Raw genomic sequence first — 8,099 nt, forward strand, 5'->3', positions numbered from 1 at the left:
AGCCCTGGACTTCACTAGGGATGGATCAGGCCAAGGTAAGCTGCAACCGCTAGGCACTGAGACATCACAGGCCACATTTGAGTGCCTGCGGGCTGCTCAGAATTCTGCTCTGCCCTGGGAGTGCAGGGAGGCTATTTATGTCTATTGAAGTCTTTCTTCACTCTCAGCCAAAAGACCTTCTTCTCTTGGTGCAAGGCTAGGTACTCCCCGGCCCTGACTAGAGGAAATTTGCCCTATCCTGCATCAGTTGAATGAAAGAGAAACTAAGTGTACCTAAAATTGATGAGCGTGAGAAAGATGAGATCAAAATTATGTGTGACTTTGTGAGATGGTGGGCATATGTGGTTGGAGTAATTGTGTGTGTGTGAGTGGTGGAGCAAGATTATGTGTGTTCTGCGTATGTCCATGAGTATGTGTCTGATCACCTGAACGTGTGTCACTAAATGGGTAGCTGAGATTGTGGAGGAATCTGAATACTTCAAGCCTCATTTCCTCCTCAAATTGCTCTAATAAGAATACGTCTTCCTTGTAGCACTTTCATAAAAATACTTAAGATTCTCAATATTTGTTCTGAAATAGAATACCAAGTCAAAATGACTTTTAAAACAAGATGTTTAAAGACATGTGTGTCTGTTTTGGGTTATGTCCACAACCTTTCTCAGACATTTTTTTTTTCTCTGTTCTTTAGGAGACACTGGTGGGGCAAACATTTAGAGATGTGACTGTTCAATTCAATCAGGAGCATCAGCCAAAAGTAAAAGAAGTTGAGGAGGAAGCTGCTAGCTTAGAAATTATTGCTACTTTCTTCCTATCTCTCCTTTCTGCAAGTTTTGTTTTAATTTCATAATTGTTTTTAAAATAATCATTGTTCGGTTACTCATGGGTGCCATTACGCCAGCGGGAAGGTGGCTCAATACCTAAGATGGCCGACGGCTCACGACCAAAGTTCCAGCAGAGACTTCCCGGGCAGCGAGATCAGCCAACTCGAAAAGTCCCCGCCCTGTAACCCCACCAACATCCTGAGATCAGCCAAAAGGAAAAGTCCCCCCCGCGCCCCGTAGCCCCATCGATATCCTGGACCAAAGCCTTTAAAAACCGCGCCTATACCCCAGGCACGCGCGACTTCTCTGGCCCCTTTCCTCGGGACCAGTGAACCTTGCCCGCAGACCCTAATAAAGCCTGTTTAATACTTCGCTTTGGCTCAATCTCACCCTCATTTTCATCTCCTCCAACCGATCATTTGGTGCCGAAACCCGGGAGGGGTTTTTAGCCACCTCTCAGAGGGGCGGCTACCCTCCCCCGGACCAGTCTCTGACTCATACTCTCTGGACCCCAGCTGCTCATGAGTAAGTTCTCACCCCTGTCTTCCCTCTGCCTCCCCTTCCTCCTCGGGTGGCTTAGCCCTAGCTGCGGCCGGGCCTAGTGCTCCCCCACCGCCGGCCCCTCTGTTAGGGCCTCCACCACCGGTCATTTTCAGAGACGTCTGAGACTGCCTGGCTTGGCCGCATGGCTTTTGCCACTCTGACCCGGGTCTTGGGTTGGGACGAGGACGCTCCTCCCAGCCCCCGACTCCAAGGGCAAGGCTAGATCCATTAATTCTGACAAAAGGAGAGACCGACCATGGGCAATGCCGAGTCTAAACCAGACCCTAAAACACCCCTGGGGTGCCTCCTGGCCAACTTTGTCCGCCTGGGTTACACTCAGACCTTAAAAAAAGAAAAAACTGCTCTTTCTGTCCTGAGTGGCCTGGCCATAATATAACCTGCCCAATAGCTCCCACTGACCTCCCACGGGCACATTTGACTATCAAGTCCTTAACGACCTAGAAAATTTCTGTAAACAGAACTCAAAAGATTCTGAAGTTCCGTATGTACAGGCTTTTTGGGATCTGCAGTCCCGTCCAGGCCTTTGCTCCCCCTCTTCCACCCTCCAAATCCTCCTGGCCCGCTCCCCCAACCGCTCACCCTGTTTCCCAAGTCCCACATCCCCCACTGCCTCCTCTTCACCCCCATCTCCCAAGCCGCCTATTGATCCCTCCCCGGAACATAACCTCCCCAAACTCCTCAGCTCTCCTCTGCCCTACCGCCTTCCCGAACCCTCAGCTCCCGCCGCTCCCGATTCTTCAACCCCACCTCTGCCCCAACATTCGATGCCTCCTCGCTCTCTGTCCCCTCCTCACTCTCCCATCGCCACCCATACTCGATCTCATCCCCGTGAACCTGACTCCTTTACCGGCCACCTCTTCCGTCTCCGAAAGGTGGCCGGAGGAGATGGAGTAGTCAGGGTTCATGTTCCTTTCTCTCTCCACGATCTCTCCCAAATCGAAAAACGCCTCGGTTCCTTCTCAGCCAACCCATCTAACTATATCAAAGAGTTCCAATACCTTGCCCAAGCTTACGACCTGACTTGGCACGATATTCATGTCATTACGTCCTCCACCCTAACCCCCGAAGAGCTCAAGCGCGTTAGGGGTGCAGCTATCCAACAGGCAGACCATGAGCATCTAGTTGATAATACGGTCCCTAATGGGGAAAATGCTATCCCCCGAGAAGACCCCCATTGGAACTACCAACCCAGCCAGGGATCTAACCTTCCCCAGAGAGATCTATTTGTCTGATACCTCCTACGCGGTATGGAGACCGTGTCTAACAAAGTAGGCAATTTCGACAAACTCCGTGAGGTTACCCAACAAGCTGATGAAAACCTTGCTCTCTTCTTTAACCGCCTCCAGGAGGCTCTGACTCAATATACCCGTCTAGATCCCAACCCTCGCAGCAGGGCTACCGTTCTAGCCTCTCATTTCATCTCCCAGTCTGACCCTGATATTAAAAAGAAACTCAAAAAGGCTGAAGATGGTCCTGAGACCCTGATTCAGGATCTGGTAAAAATGGCATTTAAGGTATTCAATGCCCGCGAGTAAACGGCCGAGGCCGCTCAACAAGTGTGCCTCCAACAAAAGGTAAGCCTCCAAACCCATGCCTTGGTTGCAACCCTGTCGCCCACGCTGGGGGTGCCACAGTCATCCGCGGCCAACGGGGCCCGCCCAAAGACATCGCCACCTGGTGCCTGCTTCGAGACGGCCACTGGGCTTGCCAATGCCCCAATCCTTGACCACTGACAAAGCCTTGCTCTCAGTGCAAGAAGCCGGGCCGCTGGAAGTCTGACTGCCCGAGCCTTCCTCAGCCCTTGGTGCCTCCATGCGGAGGGGCGGATGATGGACAACACCTGGTTTTCGAGCACCTAGGCCTGGCCGAAGACTGAAGAGGCCAGGGTTCTGGCACTCTGGTCGCCCTCGTGGAGCCCAGGGTCATGCTCCAGGTAGCGGGTAAGTCCATCACCTTTCTGGTGGATACGGGGGCTACCTATTCGGTGTTTCCCTCTCATTCGGGCCTTACTCTTCCTTCCCAGATCACTGTTGTTGGGGTAGACAGAACCCCCTCTAACCCCAGCCAAACTCAACCCCTTTCTTGCTCCTATGAAGAGACCCCTTTCACACACTCGTTCTTAGTCATACCGTCCTGCCCCATGCCTCTGCTAGGCCGCGATATCTTATCTAAACTCCATGCCACTATCTCTTTCAACTACACGGGACCCTCCTTCCTAATGGTTCTCCACCCAACTTTATCTTCCGACCCTGCACTCCCTGTCACTAACCTCCTTCCTAATGTAAACCCGTCTGTATGGAATACAAACACCCCTACCATTGCCACTCACCATGAACCTGTCCGTATCCAACTAAAAGACCCCACCTCCTTTCCCAACTGTCCCCAGTTCCCAATCTCTAAACAACACCTCCAGGGACTAAAACCTACCGTCACTCGCCTTCTGGCACAGAACCTCCTTGTCCCTATAAATTCCCCCTGTAATACCCCAATCCTCCCTGTTAAAAAAAACCTCCGGCCAGTACCACCTGGTCCAAGACCTCCGTATCATTAACTCTGTAGTTGTCCCTCTTTCTCCAGTTGTTCTCAATCCGTATACCTTACTCTCCCACATTCCCCCCGACAACTCTCATTTCTCTGTCTTCAACCTTAAAGATGCCTTCTTTACCATTCCCTTACACCCCGACTCTACGTTCCTCTTTGCCTTTACCTAGGAAGACCCTGACACACACGGAACACAACAGCTCACCTGGACCGTCCTCCCCCAGGGCTTTCGCGACAGTCCGCATCTTTTTGGCCAAGCCCTAGCCTCTGATTTAGTCACCTGTGACCTTTCACCTTCCACTGTACTTCAATATGTCGATGATCTTCTTGTCTGCTCTCCTTCCCGTAAGGAATGCCTCTGAGCCTCTATCACACCCTCCCGACGGAAGTGCGCCGTCTTCTTACCCGTTATTGCCGGAATGTCCCTAATGGCTTCACTTGTTGCCATAGGCCTCAGTGCCAGGGCCCTTGCTAACTCCATAGCCCAAACCTGAGACCTCAACAACCGCCTCCAGCTAGCTATAGATGCCTCTGCAGAATCCCTTGCCTCTCTCCAGAGACAGATCACCTTGCTAGCACAGCTCCATGTTTTATAGAGCTCCTAAAGACGCGGTTTCATGAGATATCCAGAGTCACCATCCACCAAATGCTGCTCCAGCCGCTTGGCCCCTACCAGCCCATTCCCCAACTGGATGATGCGGACACCCCGGTTCCTTAAGATACCCCTCCTATGTCACCCCTCTTCAGCAGGAAGCAGCCAGATGACACCAACGTCCCATTTCCTATCTTAACGAGTCGGGAATGTTCGGTTGCTCATGAGCACCATTACGCCAGCGGGAAGGTGGCTCAATACCTAAGATGGCCGACGGCTCACGACCAAAGTTCCAGCAGAGACTTCCCGGGTGGCAAGATCAGCCAAACGGAAAAGTCCCTTCCCTGTAACCCCACCGACATCCTGGACCAAAACCTTTAAAAACCACGTCTATACCCCAGGTACGTGTGACTTCTCTGGCCCCTTTCCCCGGGACCAGAGAACCTCGCCCGCAGACCCTAACAAAGCCTGTTTTATACTTCACTTTGGCTCAATCTCACTCTCATTTTCGTCTCCTCCGGCCAATCAATCATCTCATTGATTTAAAAAATTTAAATAAGGTTATAGTGAAAAAAGTATCCCTTTCATTATTTCTCTTCACCTTCTTTTATGATTAGTTTCTTATATAAACTACTTTGAATCTTTCTACAATTATACCAACATATCTGTGTTATATAGCCCCTCAAATTTATTTCTTATAAATGTTAGTATACTATAAAGCACCCTGTTTTTCACTCACCATTCTGTCTTAGAAGACAGTCCATATTATTCTTTCTTATGGTGGTATAGTATTTTGTGGTAGCAGAAATGTCATACTTTAATACCATATTATTGAATATTTAAAATGTTTTCAGGTTTATGCAATTGTGGAATGAATATCTTTGTACATTCGGCTAAGAAGTATTGAGTCAGAGGTTATGCATAAATATTGCAATCCAGAGAAGATGAATCACTTTCCATTACCACCCCAAAAATTATGAAAGTGACTATATCCTGTTCCTGTCAAACACTATATTTTTTCATACAGTGGATATTTATTGAGGCCTTTATTTGTGCCACGTGTTGTTCTAGGCACTAAGAAAGCAACATTGAACAAAACAGCCAAAATTTCCTGTCTTAAAGGAGTTTACATTCTAGTAGGTAAAAGTGGCCAATGGACACATAAATATACTATTTCAGATAAAGGTAAGATCTGTAGAAAAAATAAAGATTGGAAATGGGATAGTGAGTGTCAAGGGAGTTGCAGTTTTAAGTAGGTTGTTTTAAGAAATACCTTACTAAGAAGAAATTTGAGCACAAACAAAAGGAAGAAGCAGTGACATTTGAAGATATTTAGATAAAGAGCATTATAAGCAGAGAAAACAGTAAAACATAAATGTCATAGGTTGGTACAAGCCTAGTGTATTCAAGGAGCAGTAGACCAGTGTGACAAAGTGGAAAGAGATGAGGTAAAAGAGCTAATTAGAGGACAGAGTATAGAAGTCCTTGGAGAGACTTGTAAGAAGTTTGGCTATTATTCTCAGTGAGATGGGAAAGCAATAATGGGTTTTGAACAGCGGGGTGACATGATATGACTTACATTTAAAAGAGATTATTTGGGGTGCTGAGTAGAAAGTAAGGTATAGGGAGACAAAGAAGGAAGCAGGGAAACAAGTTTATGGGGTACTAGAATAATTCAGGTTAGAGATGTTGGTGACTTGGTCTAGGGTGATAGTAGTGGTAGTGATGAGAAGTAGTTGGATTATAGATATATTTTGAAGATAGAGCCAAAAGGATCAGGTAATAGATTTGATGTGGGAAATGAGAGAAAGAGGAACTTAGGCTGACCCAACTGCAAGACCAGGATCATCATTTACTAAGATCAAACTATGGAATGAGCAAGTTTTAGGAGGTAGATCAAGGTCATTTCTCTGCTAAACACTCCATGCTAAAGAGAAACATTTATGTGTTGTCAGTATCTAGATGTAATTTATAGTAACAAGACAGGTTGAGAATTCTAAGGTAATCTACCAAGAGTTAAGACTAAACAAAATAATAAGTTGTAGTGGGTTAAATAATGACAATCCAGAGGTATGTCTAAGCCCAAACCCCCAAGATCTATAAATGAGAACTTACTTGGAAAAAAGGTCTTTGTAGATGTAATTAAGTTTGGATCTCTAGATGAGATCATCCTGGATTATCTGGGTGTGTCCCAAATCCAATGACAAGTGCCCTTATAATAGAAAATGAGAAGACATAGAAGAGAAAAAGGCCATATGAAGACAGGCAGAGATTGAAGTTATGCACCTAAGTCTTGTTCTGATTGTTGTTGCTTTGTGTCTTGGGAGTGTTTTGATTTTTCTTGTGTTTTTCATATGCCTTATAAATTTTGTTGTTGTTGAAAACCCGATATTTTGTTTAGGATGGTAGTGTGCAGAAAAATGTTAATATAGCAGACCTGAGACTTTTTATCCTTAGATAAGCCCTGCTTGCAAGGTTGCCCTTTGGATTCCATACAGAACTTAAGTTTGAAAGGGTTCTGGTAAGAGAGGCCCTCTATGCCTAAACTATCATAACTGGTAAGAGAGGCCCTCTATGCCTAAACTGTTTGTGCAAACAATATAGTTTATGTGAAATACCTGCTTTCCTTCTGGTATGTGCCAGGCAGAAGCTGCCTATGCAAACTCTCCCCAATAAAAATTGTAGGTACTGAGTCTCTAATGAGTTTCTCTGGTTGGCAACATTTCGCGGGTGTTGTCACAACTTATTGCTGGAGAAATTAATGTCCTATGTGTCTCCACTGGGAAAAGATCCTTGGAAATATGTACCAAGCTTAGAGGGAGAGTATGAGGACATGCCAGTTGTTTGGCACAGCCTCACAGGACCTTTCTGCCACACCGTATCTGTCAAATGCCCAGGTGGTGAGCTTGCACTGAAAAGAATTGCACTCTCCCTCTCAGGTATTTCAAAGGCTCTGGACTACTTTTCCCAGTGGCCATTATGTCTAAAGTTACTTCAAGTGGAAAGTTTGTAGAAGAAGAGCAGCATGGAGGCCTAAATTGAGACTTGTGTTCCAATCACAGCCTGGAATTCATTGTAGCTCTTGGCCACAGTTGTGAGTGCTGTGAGTTTGAGGATCTTTGCTGAGTGACAGAATGGGGTCCAAAGCCTGTGAATTGAGCCTCTGAAAGGCTGTCCAGGTCCTGACTATATTTCCCAATGTCCACTGTAGCCAGGCAACGTCCAGTTTGCACATGGGCCCTTTCAGGGCCACCAGAGAGGTCCTGTGCCAGTCTTTGCAGAACATTCCATGCCTTGAGCGGGGCCCTGAGTCAGGTAAGTGAGTCTAAGACTCAAAGTGAAATGACTCCTACCAGCCAAACCTATGGGGAAGAGGAGTAAGGAATAACGTTTTCCAAGTGGGATTTTGCCAGCAAGTGGACTGGCAGGGAAGGTGGTCGGGAACAATTTCTGTGTGTCCACACTCACCAGTGGTCCCAGTGAAAGCCTTGGTGGTAATGTAGGGAGGAGCCAAGAGGCTCAGCTTCCTTTTCAGCTCTCCACAGTGCCTCTTGGCTGTCAGGACCTGATGCAGAATGACA

Source organism: Rousettus aegyptiacus, unplaced genomic scaffold (assembly GCF_014176215.1).
Source record: "Rousettus aegyptiacus isolate mRouAeg1 unplaced genomic scaffold, mRouAeg1.p scaffold_m13_p_14, whole genome shotgun sequence".
Taxonomy (NCBI): Eukaryota; Metazoa; Chordata; class Mammalia; order Chiroptera; family Pteropodidae; genus Rousettus; species Rousettus aegyptiacus.